This window comes from Dryobates pubescens, chromosome 13 (assembly GCF_014839835.1).
Source record: "Dryobates pubescens isolate bDryPub1 chromosome 13, bDryPub1.pri, whole genome shotgun sequence".
Classification (NCBI taxonomy): domain Eukaryota; kingdom Metazoa; phylum Chordata; class Aves; order Piciformes; family Picidae; genus Dryobates; species Dryobates pubescens.
In genome coordinates, this window is record NC_071624.1 from 16,575,399 (window position 1) to 16,594,258 (window position 18,860).

An 18,860-nucleotide genomic window follows, 5' to 3' on the forward strand; every position below is an offset into this window, starting at 1 on the left:
GCACCTCAGATATCTCAGTCTGATTTTCAACGTGAGGCACATCACTCACGCTGTCTTTAGTAAGCTGTTGGTAAGCCAAGTCATAGTAAACCCAGTGTAAATGAACTGGGGTGATGTGCTGCAGGTGAACTCACAACCAAAGCAGGTTCTGTTCTGGTGGAGGAGCGTGTGGAGATGGGGCCATGAGGATGATCAGAGGGCTGGAGCACCTCTCCTATGAGGACACATTGAAAGAGTTGGGGCTGTTCAGTCTGGAGAAAAGAAGGCTCCAAGGTGACCTTATTGTGGCCTTCCAGTACCTGAAGGGGGCCTACAAGAAGGCTGGGGAGGGACTTCTCAGGATCTCAGGTAGTGATAGGACTAAGGGGAATGGAATGAAGCTGGAGGTAGGGAGATTCAGGCTGGATGTGAGGAAGAAGTTCTTTACTGTGAGAGTGGTGAAGCCCTGGAATGGGTTGTCCAGGGAGGTGGTTGAGGCCCCATGATGGGGGTGTTTAAGACCAGGCTGGATGAGGCTCTGGCCAGCCTGATCTAGTATGGGGTGTCCCTGCCCATGGCAGGGGGGTTAGAGCTAGATGATCCTTGTGGTCCCTTCCAACCCTGACTGATTCTGTGATTCTGTGAGATGCTTCAACATTAGAATAGAATAGAATTAACCAGGTTGGAAAAGACATTTGAGATCATCAAGTCCAACCTATCACCCCACACCATCTAATCAACTAAACCATGGCACCAAGTGCTTCATCCAGTCATTGAACTGCCAGAATAGGGTACAGTACAGTCTGTCTCTCTGTTAGCACTGCCCAAAGTTGGGTGATTTAATCTCATGTAGATTTGAGGACCACAGTTCAGTTGCTCACTCTTAAAAGAAAGAAATAAAAACTCTTTTAAGGAAGAAAAATATCCTCACACCCATATTGAAATCCTGCTGAAGAGACAGAAGCAGGGACACTGAATACCCTGGGAAAGTCACCAAGATGTCCCCTGGGTAACTGATAGCTGTGGGCATGGGAACTGTAGCTCTGCAGACAGGTTCCAGGCATTTTACCAGCATACGAGGAAGCAAGGCTGTGCTGGAGCTGCTCAATGTATGGAGGATTCCTGCTTCTCTGCTTGCCAGTTCAGTGCTTCTATAAGCACAAAAATGTTCTCTCCCTCTTGCTAAAAAATCTCCTTCTTTGCATATTAAAAAGGGCATACGGGAAGTAACGTGGAAAAGGCAGCCAAGTCCTGCTCAGATACAAACAATACGTGGCCATAACTATTAGCTCGTCTGGCGCTAAAAATACCATCGCGTGTGCACTTCATTCTTCGCTAATTTGCACGGACCTTTGGGGTTTTTTTTCATCTGGTTCCCTTTGCCAAGTGCAGTTCCTCGTCGGTCGTGGTGGCCAGCTCACTGCTCTTTGGTGAAAGGATTGGGCTTCTAGATGAGGAGTGGAGAAGAGGACGGGGGAGGGGGCAAGCTGCGCTCCCGAGTGCGGAGCAAATCACTCGGGTGCCTGCACTTGCCGGGCTTCTAAGTTGAAATAGCTACAAAAGCAGATTTTTGTCCTCACCGCTAACAGATCGTCTCTTGATGATGACTTTAAAGGTCTTTGCCGACAGAAACAATTGCGTGGTCGTTTGGTTTGTTGTGTGGGTTTTTTTCCCTCTTCTAACCAGAAGTGCCCACCATAGACGAGAAGCAGAACCCATTAAACCACCCTGCCCTTTCCCTCCACCCTTCCTGCCAGTCTCCCAGTCTTCTCCTTAACTGGTGGGGAGTGGTTTCCCCTTAATTAGCAAGTGCTCATAGGCTGGGGAAGCGGGTGGGCTGGCTTGTGGCTTGCTTTGCTCGTGGGGAGGGAACTGCGCTGGATGCTGGAGCAGAGGGGCCGTGGTCGGGCGGGGCCGGGCTGCGGGGCGGCTCCTGCCTGTGGCTGCTCCGGTTGCGGGGCCAGCGTTTCCTTGGGGCAAAACACGCCTGGTTTGTGTCGGCTAATGCCATGGGACGCCTTCTGCCATGGGGGCTGCAGGTTGGTGGGGAAAGAGTCGGAGTTTGCGGGGTGTTTATTTGCGGAGGGTCTGCTCCCGGCTGCAGGCGGAGGGGGGCTGTGGGATGAGCTTCCCACTCTGTCTCAGTCAGTTGTGGGGTTGGGAGCCTGGTTCCGGGGGGGTGGGGGGGTTAGGGTTAGGGGAGGGCGGTTTGGGGAGGGAAAAAAAGCAATTATTTAAGCACAGGACGCTTATTTTGAAGTTAATCCCCCGCTCTGGCTCTTTGCTGAGACTGGGCAGCGAACTTTGGCAGCGGGAGGGGTTTGTCAGTCCTCAAGGACGTACTTGGGATGATTTACTGATTTTTTCCGGCTTTGAACGGGGGAGGCTGGGATCCAGCGAGCCCTGCACTGGGCAGGGTCAGCCATGAGAACTATGTAAAAGGGAGTTCGGAGTTCGTAGTGTTGTGTTTGTGGGATGTCTTGGGCTGGTGTGTGTTCCGAGCTGGTGAAACTGTATCTCTGTCCTGTCCCTTTTAGCAGCTGCTCTTTAGGGACATGGGAAAAACCTGAGAGTTTCCTAACACGCTGGCAGCTGGCTGACACAACACACAACCGAACTGCCGGCTCGACTTGTTGCGATTAAAGCCTTTTCTGCCTGGTGCAGTTTCCCTTGATTTAGTATGATGACCTTTCTTGGCATTGAAGGCTGCTCTCCGGAAATCTTCAGCCCTCAAATGCCCCTGGTTGGGCCTGGGCAAGCTGGTTCAAGCTGGTGCAGCTACGTTGACTTGGGGAGAGTTTCACCCTCCCGGGCAGGGCTCTGCACACAGCAGGACAATGCCTATTATGTGTCAAGCCCTATGTGATCTCCAGTTCCCTCCTTTAAGTAAATCTTTATAGTGCCTCTGAAGTCAGTAGAGTTATGTGGCTGTTTTGGGATACAAACCTGGTTAAACTGGCTGGATGAAGCTCTGGTAGGTTGACGTTCAGCTGAAGATTGTAAGCAATGGGAGGTCACGGTGAGGCTGGTGTGTCCGTGGCTTCTGGGACAAATGGCCTCTGTTTGCGAAGAGCTTTGTGTTTTGTGGCTGCCTGTGTTTGCAGCTCGGGGTGTGGGAACTCTGTTTCAAGTGTCTTTAATGGCTGAAGAATTTGTATTTTCCTTCCCGTGCTGTTTCTGGCATTCAGTTGCAGTGTGAGCTCATACCGTAGGCTTGCAGGTAACTGGGGAACTTAAGTTTCTGACCACCTTTTCTAGTGGTGCTTGTAAGAGTGTTGGCTCTGGGGCTTGAGTCTCGTGGCCAAATCCTGCCCAGCTTTGCCAGAAGTTGGGAAGCTCTGAATGTAAGCCCTTGGACCCTGGAATACCTTTCCTTCTGCTTGTATTTGCTGTGAATATGCAGAAAGCTTCTTTCCTCAGGGTGAGCGTTAGCATGTGATGCTGAGTGCTGCCCAAGGATGGTGGGATCCCTGACCCCTGATCAGGGGATGGGTGCTGAGCAGTGGGGTGGGGTGGCAGCCATCAGCCCCCTTTGTACAACTGCCCTGCACTGAGCTCGCCTGTGGATGAAAGGTGCCATTTCTCCTGTCCTTTTGCTGTGAGATGTTACCAAACCTGTAAAATCAGGGCTTTTACATTTCTTTTTTTGGCAGTGGGAAAGTGTTTGGCCTTCCCCAGAGCTGTGGGTTCAGCATGTGGGTGATTTGTGGTGCCAGCATTGTCACAACACCCCCATCACACATCTTTGTGCGGGGTATAGCTGGCTGGTGGTGCTGAGCCACAGTTTGGTCAGAGCGTCTTTGGCATGAGATTTGAGGTTTATCAAATCAGGCTGAGGAAAAGCCCAGATCCATCTGAAAAGAACTGTTAAAATTTACAGGCATCCTGCAGGCTGTGGTTCAGGCAATTGGAGGAAAGTTGATGGAGAGGTATATCTGTTTAATTTGGAGGGGTGGGAGGGGGGGTGTCAAGATTTAACTTTCCTACTTGGAGATGATCGAAGGGTCCAACTTAGATACCAATATGAACATCTAATTTTGTCCAGAGACATAAAATCCTAATTTTGGGGAGGGGGCTAGAGTGATTGAAATTTCGTGTTGAGGATCTGGACTTACTGAGGAAAGACTAATAAAGGGACTGTGCTGGGGGTTGCGATGCTCTTTTTGTTTTGAAAGGCTTGAACTCCTACCAGAAATAATCCTGGTGCTGGCAGGTGTCTCCTGAGCTCTTGCAGCTGGGGAAGGAATCACTGGGATCAGAACTGCAGCTCCTTTAAACTGCTGAAGATAGTGTTTTACATATATATACACACATATAAAATTCTAAGTGCTAGGTAGGTAATCTTTTCTGGTGAAATAATTCCATCGTGAAGCAGGCTGAAATGCCATGCCTCATCTAGAAGTTTTTACTGCTCTGCTTAATGGCAGCAAAGTGTAAAGGCTGGTGTCAGCTTGGCATTGTTATCCCCTGTAATTTACCAAGTGCTCTTTAGACTGCAGGTGTGTCTGCAGCAAAGATCCCACGTTTTACAGTGGGTCAGCACTCCAGCAGTGACTTGAGAAATCTCTTCCTTGATGAACCACTCAGAGAAGTGCAGTTGCCTCCTCTGTCTCTTAGTTGTGAACCGAACTTGGGTTGGTACAGTTATTCCTTCTCTGGTAATTGATTTAAGGTGAATTAGCAAATCTTCAGGGAGAGAAGCTTTGGGGGAATGCAGTTAACTGCAGGTGTTGCCACAGATTTTATTCCCTTGAAATCATAAAGAAGATATCATTTATTGATGTTTATACAGGCTCCTGGATTTATCTTCTCTGTCTTTACCTAACAAACACACCAAAGGGCAAACTTGGCCTCTGCAATAACCGAAGCTCCTCAGTACTGCAGCAAGCCTTCCTGCTCTGTTAGAAGCGCCCCTTCTGTTGTTGGTGTTGCAAACAGGTGGTTCCTTAATTTAACATTAGTAGGTTATTTAAGACAATAATAATTTAAACCATTTGAATGGAAATGAGCATTGTAGAGCAGCCCTGAGTCTCTGTGTAACAGAGCAGAGGAAGCGCATTGATTTTTCTTCTGGGTGTTAAAGTGCTGGAGTGCCTAATGTCAGTAAGCACCTGGCCTTAGCTGAGGCTGAGGAGGGTGAGAGCCAACACTTCATGCCTTTTCCTCCTATTGTCTGGCTCACAATTGATGAGGTGTTTTTAACTTGTTTTCACATGCCCCATATCCTGAAACCACTCCTGCAGGGACCGGGAGAGATTCAGTCATGACTGTGTGTCTGATGGAAGTTGAGGTTGGATTAGTATCTTTCCCCTCACAAAACCTTTGACCAGCTTGTTTAGTTTTTTTTCCAAACCCCAAGGTTTTTTGGTCCTTCTTCAGGTGATGCTTCCCATACTTTTTCCACACTCAGATGTGGGATGTGCAAGTAGCTGGCACACAGCCTGAGCTTCTTTGTACCTGGCTGTTGCAGCCAGACCTTGGGCCTGCTGAGCTGCAGGATGCAGATATGCATTATATTACATTAGCAATTTAAATTTGTTATCTGGTTTTTAAAATACAAATATATACATGTTTAGCCAGGTTCCCCCAGCCCTGTCACTTATTTTCATGGACCCCTGAGCATCTGCCACATAGTGGCTCTGCATTTGCAGATGTCGTGGAAAGCAGAGGGTGGGAGAGGGAGGGAGAGAGAAGGAAAGCTCTACTTACCAGCTTTTCCTTACCCAATTTGCCAGGCTTCTCCCCAGCCTGCTTGGCAGAGAATGTCCAGGGTGACAGGACGCAGCCACAGCTTTTGGGACAGGGAACATACACCTTCACCCTGGGTCCTGTGCCTGGGGGGAGCCAACAGGAGGGCAATGTGGATTTTCAGATCTTGAATTTATATGCATACATAAATGTGTGTATATATTTGTCTTCCAGCTTTTTCCTCCCATGCAATAAGTGGGAGGTATCTAGTCCCTGGGGTCAGCGCCGTGTGCTGTTACCGCTGCCCTGTGTGCTTTGTGCATCCCTCACCCTTCGTGCCCACGTGCTGTGGTGGCATTTGGTGCTTTTAGTCCTTTCTAGAGCCTTAAAGCAGAAACCCACCCAAACCTGGGGGGTTATGTAAGGAAGTGGGAGCGAGGATGGTGTCTGTCAGACAGCTCGCCTGCGCTGGGGTGCCACGTTCCCCAGGCACCCATCTGCTGGCATGGGGAGTGGGGGAAATGCTGTCTGGAGGCTGCTGCTTCAGCAATGAAGAGCTGGGACCCCAAAAAGGAGCTGGGGCTCTGCCAGGCATACATACATAATAGCACATACAGAATTAACCAGGTTGGAAAAGACCTTTGAGTTCAAGTCCAACTTCTCACCCAACACTATCTAATTAACTAAACCATGGCACCGAGTGCCTCATCCAGTCTCTTCCTAAACACCTCCAGGGATGGTGACTCCACCACCTCCCTGGGCATCCCCCCCTGCCCAGCATGTGCTGCCTCCTTGCCAAGGGAGGAAGCCATGCACCCTGGCAGAGAGGGGAGTTTTGCCTCTGAGCATAACAATTTGCAATTTAAAAAAACCCAGCTCCAGCTTGCACAAGTCTAAATAGATAGCAGTGAGGGAAAACTTGTTAAAAAGGGGTCAGAGAAAGGAAGGGAACAGCTACCAGGAGGATTTGATTCGGTGCCTCTCCGGCAAGGCGCGTGGTGTGCTGGGTGACAGCGCAGCATGTGGTCAGGGTTTACTGCCAGAAAGGGATGCAGGATTTTAATATTGAGATAAGCTTGCTATCTTGAGTTGATTATCAGAGTGTGCTTGCTTTGTTGCCGAGAAAACGTGTCCAGGAGCGGAGCTGGGTGGGAACGAAGCCGGCAGTGTCTCTTTGGCACATGCCGGTTTGTCTGCGCCCAGTCGGCACCGAAGCTGCACGCAGCGTTCGCACCTCTGTGCTCTTCAGTTGGTCAGGTTTCTGCAACCTTTTCCCTTTAACAGCCCAACTTTGCACTCTGGGGATGTGGTGCTGACCATCCTGAGCTCCAGCACACAGTGCTTCACCTCTGTCAGGATTTGACAGCAGAGTAGCCAGTTTTTGTTTGTGATCTTAGTGCATTAATACTGCGTCTTCATGAATCCCTGTGGGTTGCTTTTTTTCTGGCAGAGAGGACATGGATAAAATAAGAAATGGTCCTCTTCCCAAACTGATGAACTGGGGAGAAAGGTTGTAATAAGTCAATATAGATAGTGATGGGATGGATGTTTTGCAGAAGAGAAGGAACATCCCTCCATTGGATGGAGCATTGGAATAAGCTGCCCAGGGGAGGGAATTGAGTTGCCATCCCTGGAGGTGTTCAATAGTGTGCAGACATGGCACTACAGGATATGGATTAATGGCAATGGGGTTGTTAGGCTGATGGCTGGACTTGATGATCTTGGATATCTTTGATTCTATGATTGCCCACCCTGGGCAAGATGGGGTGTTGGGTAGATGAAGCCTCAGGGAGGAGGTGCAGAGCTGAGAGCTGGAGAAGATGAAAAACCTCATTGCCACTTGCAGAGTTACTCAAAGGCAAGTGTCTTTTTTCCCTGGTTGTGGAGTCCTGTGTAGGCTATGCTGACAGCAGCTAATACTCAGAATAGTCATGGTATTGGGAGCTAATTTTCTGCTTTCCACCTCTGTTGGTGGAAGAATTAATTAGTAATTGCTTTGATTGCATTTTTCAGGTCAAACTGTGAAAGAAGCCTGATTCCTGTCTTAGATTTTAATTTCTTCCAGGGCAATGAGCCCTTGTGTGTGCATCCTTCACATGAGGGCTTTATTTATTTATTATTATTAAATAAGATAAACCACCTGATAATACCAGGTGCTTTGCTGGGCTCCCCCAGGGCTGGTGGGAGGATCCCAGTGCTTCTCCCCAGCGCTGGGGCTGTTTACAGCTCGCTGCTCATGGTCAGGGAAGGGGGTCCAGGCACAGAGGGACTGCTCTTCTCCGGGCTGAGTGTTCCAGCATGCAGAGACAAAAGCCAGTATCAGGCAGACAATGTCCCACAGAGCAGAGCTCTGACAGCCTCTGTGCAAGTGAGTGATTCACAGCCAGTTGGTGTTTCTAGTTGTCTTGCCATGCGGGAACTTGCTTCTTGGCTCTTCTCCCAGCAGAGTCCTGCCAGTGGTAAGTCCTGGGGCTCCTCTGTGCCACCAGCACTGACACATCACTGAATTGCTTCCCAGAAGCTTCACCTATTCCACCAGCTGGGCTTTTGTGGAGATTTTTTTTAAACTCAGAAATCCTCATTTCTTGTTCTTCCCCTCGGTCTCTGTTCCCACCCTGCCCCAGAACACAGCCCTCATGACCCCATGCTGCCAGCTGCAATGCTCTCAGGTCAGATGCATCTCACAGCATGAGCTTCTCTCAGCATCAGCTGGGCTGACTCCTGCTTCCAGCTTCCACAGATCCCTGGGGTAAAAGTAAGCCATCAGGAGTCATTAATTGCACATTTCCAACACTTTCAGTAACCTGAGGTGTTGTGGCTATGCCTAGTACCTTATAGCTGCACTCCACTTGTGGCTAAAGGGCAGCCTCACTTTTTATTTAGAAGAAAATAAAATTTCTGTCTCTCTCAACTTTGAATGTGACACACAAGAGGTAAACCAAATGGATGTTTCATTTTCTCTTTTTCACCAAAATGCAGTTACATGATAGAGGTGACTGTTATGCTGCATGTAGAACACCAATCTGCCTTTCTTGGTGTTCTCTTGGATGTGGTGAGAAGCACTGGTGAGCATTGGGGTCTCCCAGGAAGCTGAGCTGTCCTCTCCCTGTCACAGCTAAAGGGCTGCTGAAACCATTTGGAGAGCAGGCAGAGCATCATAGAATCATAGACTTGTCAGGGTTGGAAGGGACCTCAAGGATCATCTAGTGCCAACACTCCTGCCATGGGCAGGGACACCTCGCACTAGATCAGGTTGCTCACAGCCACATCCAGCCTAGCCTTAAAAACCTCCAGGGATGAGGCTTCTAAGACTTCCCTGGGCAACCTGTGCCAGTGTCTCACCACCCTCATGGGGAAGAGCTTCTTCCTCACATCGAATCTGAATCTACTAATTTCTAGTTTTGTTCCATTCCCCCTAGTCCTATCACTCCCTGACACCCTAAAAAGTTCCTCTCCAGCTTTCTCGTAACCATCTTCAGATACTGGAAGGCCATAATAAGGTCTCCTTGGAGCCTTCTCTTCTCCAGACTGAACAGCCCAAACTCCCTCAGTCTGTCCTCATAGGAGAGGAGCTCCAGCCCTCTAATCATCCTTGTGGCCCTTCTCTGGACACATTCCAGCACTTCCAGATCCTTCCTGTAAGAGGGCCTCCAGAAGTAGATGCAGTGCTCCCGGTGGGGTCTCAGCAGAGCAGAGGGGGAGCATCACCTCCTTCAACCTGCTGGATGTTATAGTCTTTACAGAAATAAATGCATTGGTCTTTAATTCCTTTCCCTCCCCCCCCACTAAATGTCTAAGTAGCTCCCATGAGATGTTCTGAACTCTGTTTTTCCTGACAGGTTTCCTGCAAATCAAATGTATTGTTTTTAATTTTTTTTTTTTTAATTAAAGAAAAAACAAAACTCTCTTTTATTTTTCTTTCTAAGTGTCCCACCCAGCACTAAGTCTTACCAAGAAAGAATAGTAGATGACTCAGGGTGAAATGCCTGTGGTTTAGACCTGATCCTGCTGAGTTTTGGCAGTAGTTTTGGCAAATGAGCCATTTTGTTCACTGAGAGAAAGAAGCAGCAAGATGGGAACTGCTGTCTGAGCCCATTCAGGGTTGGGTTGTTATTTCTTTTTCCCCTTTCCTTTTCTTTCCCAAAGCTATTGCTTTTCTTTCTGCCAAACTAATCTTTTTGTAGATGTAGGAAACCGTCTGCAGACACCTTTCCAAGCAGGAGAAGGTCGTGGTGCTGGAGGGGAAAAACAATATGTGGGTTGTTTAGCTTGTAGCTGCCAGCTGAGGTCTGGAGGGGTTAAGTTTGCAAGTGGCAACCTTAATGCTTTGATTTCCTCTAGAAATGTCTGGAGAAATACTGTGCAGGAGCTGCAGGATGTCCCTGGCTTTGTCATACCCACATTGCTTCTCATGGGCTGGAGGTCTGGGTGCATGGGCAAGGGAAAGGAGCAAGGAGGCAGCTGAGGCTTGATTTAAGTTCAGATGTGAGCATCATCTTTCACTGCCTGCCATCAGGGTACTTCTGTGCCAGCTTGATGGAGGCTTTTTTTTTTCCCCTTCACCCTGTGGGAATGAAGTGGGGGGGAAATGCATCTGAGGTGTCTGTTTTGTTCTAAGGAAGCTGTCAGTGTTGTCAGTGTGTGTAAATGAGCTTCTTTGCACAGATGTCCTGGTGTTCAGTTGTATTTAAGCAAGAAACTTAGGGGAGCTGTTCTGTTTCTCCAAGTTGCAGTTTTCCCTTGAACTTGCCGGGGTTTGAGCCGAGTTCAGCAAGTAATGATCTGAAACCTCTGCTGGCATTTCTGAGTCATTTGTGAAGGCGCATCCAAACTTCTGTAGTTATTTCCTTATCCTTCATTTTGATAATCATAGAATCAATAAGGTTGGAAGAGACCTCAGAGATCACCAAGTCCAACCTGTCACCCAAGACCTCATGAATCAAACACTTCAAAATACAGCAAAATTACCTTGTCAGTAGCTCAAGCACCCTGTGTCCTGAATACTGTTATGATCCTATGGAGGGTCATGTGGAGATCTCATGGGGGTCTCCTCAGGAGGGGCTGATTTACAAAGCCACCTGAAGCCCTGTGTGAAGTCTTGGGGACAATGTTGCCTTTGCCCTCTTGGCTTGGCTCACAGTTTCTCTTAAAATTACCTCTGGGACTTCCCCAAGCTAACTGTTTTCTTCTGGTAAACTAGGAGTTCCCAAATATTTGTTTTAGCTGGCCAGGGAGTAGGAAAATACAGGTTTGGGGAAGCCTTCATGTTCTCCTAGGTCCACAGATGAAGCTATTTGGGAACTGGTGGTAGATTTCTGGGTGTGAAAGGGAGGTTGAGGGCTGGTGTCTGCCCGTGTCAGTGCTTGCTGCTGGCTGTGGCTGAGGATAAGCAGCTGCTTTTGGAAACGCAGTATAGGACCAGGCATGCACCTGCCTGTTGTCTCCTCTGGCACATGCTGGCTTCTGGGGCACGATGCTTCATTGTGTGATGGGGGTGTGGTGTTGGGTGTCCTGGCTCAGTGGTGAGAGCTGAGGTCATGGAGCACTGTAACTTTATGGGTAAGCTAAAGAGCAGAAGTTGGCCAAGGATGGAGGCATCAAATTCTTGTGGAGTTTATTAGCCAGAAAGCGTAAAACCATTGCTAAAAAACCCAGCCAACAATAATTAGGGAGCTTCAGTTTGGAAAGGTGCTAAATCCAGGTTTGCAGGCAAGGGTGCTGAAGCAGTTGGGACAGTGCAAGTGGCTGCACCATGTCATAGGACAGTAGGTGATAGTGCTCCTGGGGTCATGCAGGATCTCACTGGGACAGGGAAGCAGCAGGGTGGTGGCTGAGGAGCAGAGAGAGGAGCTGTGATGTAACCTTGCTGGAGGTGCACAGTGTGCCACAGCTGCTGCCTTTCCCATGAACCTGAGGTTCATACCATGCTTTGGGTTTACTAAAGTGCATCCCTGCTGTGTTACAGCTTGGCAGAGGTTAATGTTCAGTGTGCACAGTGCCAGGGTTGGTTCAGGCCACCTTCCTGGTGGATCAGTATGGAGCAACATTGGGACCTTGGTACTGCATGTGGGTCCCAGCTGTGTGTTGCACTTGGGGCTTTTGATAAGAGCAATAAAAGCAGCAGCAAAACCTTGGTGGTCACTGCAGTAATTGTTCTTGAAGCTGGTGGTACCCTGGGGAAGCCCCTCTGGGAGATGAGCCTGTGCCTTGGCTCCTGCTGGCACAGGAGCATTCAGAGTCATTCACTGTGGTGCTCCATTGTAGCCTTCAGCTCATGCTGAGTTTTCCTCCCAGTGCCAATCTTTTGAGGAGTTCCACTAAAACAACAGCAAAACAAAAAAGGCAAGACAATAGAAATGGCATTTTATTCAAGCAGTAAACTGTTAGTAAAAATATATGGCCTCAATCCTTGTTGCTGTGATACCCACAGGAATGTCTCCTGTCTTTGAGAAGGGTCAAGAAAAAGTTAGCACTTTTATGTGCTTTTGCAAGTAATTTTTATCAGCAGGAGGAGAAAGAAAATCATATTCCCACTTAACAGAAACTGGGCAGTAAGCAGCAAGGTTGCAGCTGTAGCAGGGACAGTGACCTCCTGAGGTGTACCTGCCCAGAAGTTGTGGAGATTCCTTCTCTGTGCACTTCTGAAACACAGCTGGACATATTCCTGTACAGCCTGATCTAGGTATAGCTGCATTAGTACTAGATCTCCGGGGTCCCTTCCAAGCCTTTTTGTGGTAGGTTGAAATTATTCCCCCCCAGACTAAAATTGCTAGACCAGCTCAGTTGAAAGCAAGTGAAGCTGTATCTTGGAATCAATAAGGCTGGAATCGACCTCAAAGATCATCAAGTGCAACCTATCACCCAACACCTCATGACTATTAAACCATGGCACCAAGTGCCACGTCCAATCCCCTCTTGAACACCTCCAGGGATGGTGACTCCACCACCTCCCTGGGCAGCACATTCCAATGGCTAACAGCTCTCTCTGTGAAGAACTTCCTCCTCACCTCCAGCCTAAACCTCCCCTGGTGCAGCCTGAGACTCTGTTCTCTTGTTCTGGTGCTGGTTCCTGGAAGAAGAGACCAACCGCTACCTGTCTACAATCTCCCTTCTTGGTGCCATGGTCTAGTCATGAGGTCTGTGGAGACAGGTTGGACTCAATGATCCTCAAGGTCTCTTCCAACCTTAGTGATACTGTGTGATACTGTTGTAGACAGCAATAAGGTCTCCCCTGATTCTCCTCCTCTCCAGGCTAAGCAACCCCAGCTCCCTCAGCCTCTCCTCACAGGGCTTGTGCTTGAGACCTCATTGCCCTTCTCTGGACACATTCAAGAGTCTCAATGTCCTTCTTAAATCGAGGGGCCCAGAACTGGACGCAGGACTCAAGGTGTAGCCTAACCAGTGCTGAGTACAGGGGCAGAATGACTTCCCTGCTCCTGCTGGCCACACTATTTCTGATGCAGGCCAGGATGCCATTAGCCTTCTTGGCCACCTGGGCACACTGCTAGAAATGGACTAAAATCTAGAAACATGAAGTGCAATGAATATGTACGAAATATGCAATATTTCCACATGCATACATGTACATATTTACAGTTCCTAAACAGCACAAGAGCCCCCCTGGGCAAAACGGGGGAGTTACCTGTAGCTTGCCACCTTGAGTCTCTTCCCCAGCCCTTGTGCAAGGGAAAAGAGAGCAAGAGCAGAGAGTAGCTTGTTAGTCCTTAGCCACAACAAGAATGCAGCCAAGGTCAGCAGCAGCCAAGCACAAAAGCTTGTATCTGCTAGAGTGAAGAAACCAAAAAGGGAACTAGTTTATATACCTAACTTCATGGTAGTTATCAGCCCAAGGGGATTATTCAGACCTTATCATTGTTTATCTTTTTCTTCCCATGGTAATTTATATGCTTTCTACCATGTTCTACTCAGTCTGTGGAAAATTTTCCCAGGCATCAGCCTAAAACTGCCACCCCTACTGTTCTGTTAGTCTGTCTCTGCTCTCTGCCTCGCTACAGAGCGGCCACCACCGCTCCCCTGCAGGGAGCAGGGCTGGGTAGCCCTGGCTGAGAGATCCCGAATCCCTCCTCGAGTGTGGGCTGCAGAGCTTCCCCCCAGTTCAGTTTGGCTGGTGGGAGTTATGTGAAGATCTGTTTGCATTTGTCAGCTGCCACCTTAGCCTGCTGTGGGACAAAGGTGCCGGCTTGCCTTCCGGCATGCCCACTCTGACCAGCCAGAATTCCCTGTGGAAGTGCAGCTTGGCAGGTGGTGGTCACTGGAGCAGACATGCTTGGGGGGTGGATGCCAGCATAACAGTGATGTGCAGGGTATCAGGCTGTAGGCATCTATGTTTAGAGCATGAAAATATGTCCTGTATTTGTGTGACTTGTTCACCTAGGCATGAGCAGCAGTGATGCTTTCTGTCCCACCAGCGCTGCGGTGGCCACCTCTGATGATTGTGGAGATGGTTGCTGCAAGAGTCCTCTGTGTCATGCTATGCCCTGGCAAGCTCCTTGCTTACAGCATTTCATCTAAATCTTTCATAGTCTCTGCCTTGTGCCAAGCTCTGTGTGTCAGTGCTCTGAAGTGCTGTGTCCTTTCACCTTCCTGCCACTTGTGCTTTTTGAAACAAACTTTTCCCAGTCCCTCTTTTCTCTCATCTCAGGATTCCTTTGGCCACTCCCTGCTGTGAGATTTTGGGATGCTGAGAGGGTTCTGATATTCAAGGTGTTGTCACCTGGTTCCTTTTGTCTGAAGCTGCAGGGTGGTAGTGAGCCTCTGGGGGTGGATTACCAAGTGCTGGAGGCTCTGGACATCTCCTCTTCTGGCTTTCAAGGCTCTTATGTGCAGTGCTGCTGGGTTTAGGGGTACAGAATGCGTGCCATGATGACATCAGAGAGTCATAGAATGGTTTGGGTTGGAATGAACTTCTAATTTTATCTGGAACAACTCCCCTCTGGTCAGCAGGGACATCTTCAACTAGGTCAGGTTGCTCAGACCCTCAACCAACCTCACCTGGAATGTTTTCAGGGATGGAGCTTCTACCACCTCTCTGGGCAACCTGGACCACTGTTTCATCACTCTCCAAATTAAAAATGCCTTCATTCTGTCTAGTCTACATCTCCTCCTTTTAGTTTAAAACCATCACCACTTTTCCTGTCACAACAGTCCCTCCTAAAATGAGTGGAAGGTTCATGGTGATCCAGGGATTGGGCACAGCTCCCTGGAAGATGCCCAGCACGAGGGGTGGGTGCTGGACTTAAACACTGTCATCCATGCCTGAGGAATGCAAAGCACGGATGAGTATGAGAAGGGCTGGTATTCATGACTGATAAATATCTAACAATCAGCTTCCTGCGGTAGCCTGGGGAGCAGGACTGTGCTCTGGGGTTGCTGCTGGGCAAAGGGGAGCAGGGCTGTGCTCTGGGGGTGCTGCTGGGCACGGGGGAGCAGGAGCCAGGGCAACCAACCCATCAGTGTGAGGTCAGCAGCCACTGCTGAGCTCTGGATGCTAATGTTTTCCTTACCCTCTTCTGTAAAGCAAACTAAACGAGTCCTTGGGAAGCTCCTGACGCTTAGGCTGGTCCTGGGTGTGGGGAAAAATGCAGCTCAGAGGGGTTTCCTGACTGCAGCAGTGGCTTAGTCACCGCCTTATGAGGGTGCTGCCTGCCATGCCCAGTGCCTTACCTCATCCTTTCCCCTGACCTGCCTTTCTGTTGCCTTTTCTCCAGCATGAACGCTGTGGGATAGACACTGCAGAAACCAGTGTGGGGGCAGAAGGGGCTCTGCCCTAGTGCAGCAAGGACTTCCATAGATTTCCCTGGTGTTTCCAGGCAATCCCAGTTTGCCTGCTTGCTGTAAACAGGGCATGTGGATTCCTATGACTTAGCTTTTCCTCCAAGCAGGCTCGTGGTGTGGCAGTAAGCCTCACGTGGAAAGGACCATGGATATCAATAAAGGAGCCTTGTGCTGCAGTCATTCATGTGGGAAGCACAAATTGGTTCCTGCTTTCAGAAGTATTGCCATTAAATGTAGGAACTTGGTAAGAACAACTTTATAAGAACAACTGGTTGGGGAACTGTTAAAATTATTTGGGTGTTATCAGGATTGGGCCAGAGATAACATTTAGGTCAGGATGATGGCTGAATCTGATGTTTCTTTGGATTCATATATCAGGTGTCTTCAAGCTCAGATCTTTCCAGGGTGAGAGCAATGCTTTGCTTCTTACTCAAGGCTTGTTTTGTGTGTTTTAAAATACAAGCCCTAAGAAGGGCAAATTTTCAGGAGGTGTCTCCCATGTGCTGTGCTGCACTGCTTACTTGTTCATGGGGCCAAATGGCTTCCATGACTTGAGCTTAAGAACAGGATTAAGTCATTGCTGAGCATTTTTGGCCCCCACGTGTCTTTTAATTTCACACTTGGGAAATGTAATATGCTACCTCCAAGAGCCCTTGGATTTTGAGTCAGAAGTGGAGGAGAGAATGGTGAAAAGTAAAAATGGTGTGTGTTTTGCTCTTTAGGAGTATGTGGTTTTCCTGGGCTGGAAAAGCAGGACCCTCTTTGCTGGTGCTGGCAGGGACCTCAGGCCTGGGAGACATTTCTCTGCTGCTTGGTGGAGGTCTGACACCTGTCAAGGCCTGTGGAAGGAAGGTGTGACAGGGTGTAAATCTGGGGCTGGTGACAAGCCTGGCTTCTCCTGGGGCATGCAAGTAACTCCTCAGAAAGGGTTCTTGTCAGCTGAGGGTATTTCTTCATGAGAGAACTATCCAAAACTAATTTTAGGTTTCAAATATGATGAAATAGGAAATATTTATGTGGAAAAGATTGATCACCACCAGGCAGGGCAAATAGGTGTTGAGGGCATCATGCGTGGGACTTCCTTGGCATCTTATCTGGGCTCTTGGTGTCTCTATGGTTCCCAGGCTCCTGGCAGCAGCAGGAGGAGAGAGAAAATTCATGGCTCAAGTCTTTTGGCTTTTGTTTGGCTTGGGGTTTTTTTGCTTTAATGCCAGCTCACTGCCCTGTTTTAGCTCAGGCCTGTTGGTTTTGCTTCATGCAAGCACGAAGGCTGATGTGGGTCCCACCACAGGGTCTGCCTGCAGGACAAAACTAAGTATGGGAACAGAGGTTGCTTGTCACAGCCCTTGTCAAAAGGTCACTGTACTAGGAGAGATGTCATGAGAACAGGAATGAGGGCAATTTTCAGTGATTATGGTGTTTCTAGCTGTGGGGGTGAGAGTTCATGCAGAGATTCAAACCCTGGGAGGCATCAGCAGGAAATGCACATTTTCCTTGGGTCTATTTTCTCTTCCCCCCCTCCCTTCTTTCCCGAATGAAGGCTTTCTTGGTTTCCCAGCTCGGTGTGGTGCTCACCAGCATCATAACCTCATTTAAGGAGTAGTGATTATCTGAGCTTCTCAATGCATACAAGAGAATAAACTTGGTCTGGCCAAACTTTAGGTAGTCTGTGCTATTACCAGCTGCATATGTTTTCAGATGGGAGCAGCACATCTTCAACACAGAACTGTTCATGAATATTTACTGAAATAGGCATTTTTCTGCCTTCCAGTTTCAGACTAGAATACAGAATGCAGGTTGGAAAAGACCTTTGAGATCATCAAGTCCGACCTATCACCCAACACCATCTAATCAACTAAACCATGGCACTAAGTGCCCCATCCAGTCTCTTCTTAAACACTTGCAGTGATGGTGACTCCACCACCTCCCTGGGCAGCCCATTCCAACGGCCAATCTCTCTTTCTGGGAAGAGTTTCCTCCTAACATCCAGCCTAAACCTCCCTTGGTGCAGCTTGATACTCTGTCCTCTCCTTCTGTCACAGGTTGCCTGGGAGAAGAGACCAACCCCCACCTGGCTGCAGCCTCCTTTCAGGTAGTTGTAAAGAGCAATAAGGTCTCCCCTGAGCCTCCTCTTCTCCAGGCTAAGCAACCCCAGCTCCCTCAGCCTCTCCTCACAGGGCTGTGCTCCAAACCCCTCCCCAGCTTTGTTGCCCTTCTCTGGACACGTTCCAGCAACTCAACATCTTTCCTAAACTGAGTGGCCCAGAACTGGACACAGGACTCAAGGTGTGGCCTAAGCAGTGCCGAGTACAGGGGCAGAACGAAATACCATGCCTTGAAAGCTCTCCTTTTATTGTCCTATGCAACAAGCAGAAAATCAGAGTTTTCTTTAGCAAAGGCTGAGGTTGTCATATGAATCCCTAAGTCATAACTTAGGGTTAAAGCTTAACCAAAATGGCAAATTACAGAACGTGATGGCGGGCTTGCAGAGTCACAGGATTGAGCTAGGGGTTTTTGCAATACATTCAATAGGGTTCAGGAATTTAATCTGTTTATTTTTTTTCAATAGTTATTTTTCCTGTAGTCAGAACTTTAATTTTTGGTGCAGTCCCTGTTTCCAGCAGGATGAGGGAGGTGATTCTCCTCCTCTGCTCTGCTCTTGTGAGACACTGCCTGCAGCACTGCATATACTTCTGGTCCTCACAGTGTAAGAGGGACATGAAACTGTTGGAGCAGGTCCAGAGGAGGGCCATGAAGATGATCAGAGGTCTGGAGCACCTCCTCTATGGGGACAGGCTGAGAGAATTGGGATGTTTCAGCCTGGAGAAGAGAAGGCTGCAGGGAGACCTTAGAGCAGCTTTCTAATGCCTGAAGGGAGTCTACAAGAAAGCTGGGAAGGAACTTTTTACAAGGGCTTGTAGTGATAGGACAAGAGGGAATGGATTGAAGCTTGAGAAGGTTCAGACTGGATAGGAGGAAGAAACTCTTTACAGTGAGGGTGGTCAAACACTGGAATAGGTTGCCCAAAGAGGTCATGGCTGCTGTCTCCCTGGAGGTGTTCAAGGCCAGGCTGGATGAGGCCTTGAGCAACCTGCTCTAGTGGAAGGTGTCCATGCCCAAGGCAGGGGTTGCAATTAGATGATCTTCAAGGTCCTTTCCAACCCAAACCATTCTATGAATCTGTGAGTCTATGAATGCATTTTCCCAGTTCAAGAGTCCTGGTGCCTGTGTGCTGTGGGCTCAGTCTGGCAAAGGGAGACAGAGAGCTTGAGTTGAGAGGAAATAATCTGAAAGCTGGGCTGGATGTAGGTGGTGTCAGCAGTGTTTGTGAGGGAGTTGAGTATTGTGGGTGAGTTTTTATTTCTTCTGTCAATTCTTTACTATCTCCTTTTTCCTTT

The 18,860-nt window shown here is 48.7% G+C and overlaps 1 protein-coding gene across 2 annotated transcripts in view; it reads left to right on the top strand.

Moving 5' to 3' along the window:
- Positions 1 to 1,852: 1,852 nt before the first annotated feature.
- Positions 1,853 to 18,860, top strand: part of PLD1 (phospholipase D1) — a 78,850-nt gene continuing 61,842 nt past the window's right edge. For both annotated transcript variants that reach the window (XM_054166400.1, XM_054166401.1), the window contains exon 1: positions 1,853 to 2,018. The gene's annotated coding sequence lies outside the window, so the exon portion shown is untranslated. The remainder of the gene's footprint in view (positions 2,019 to 18,860) is intronic.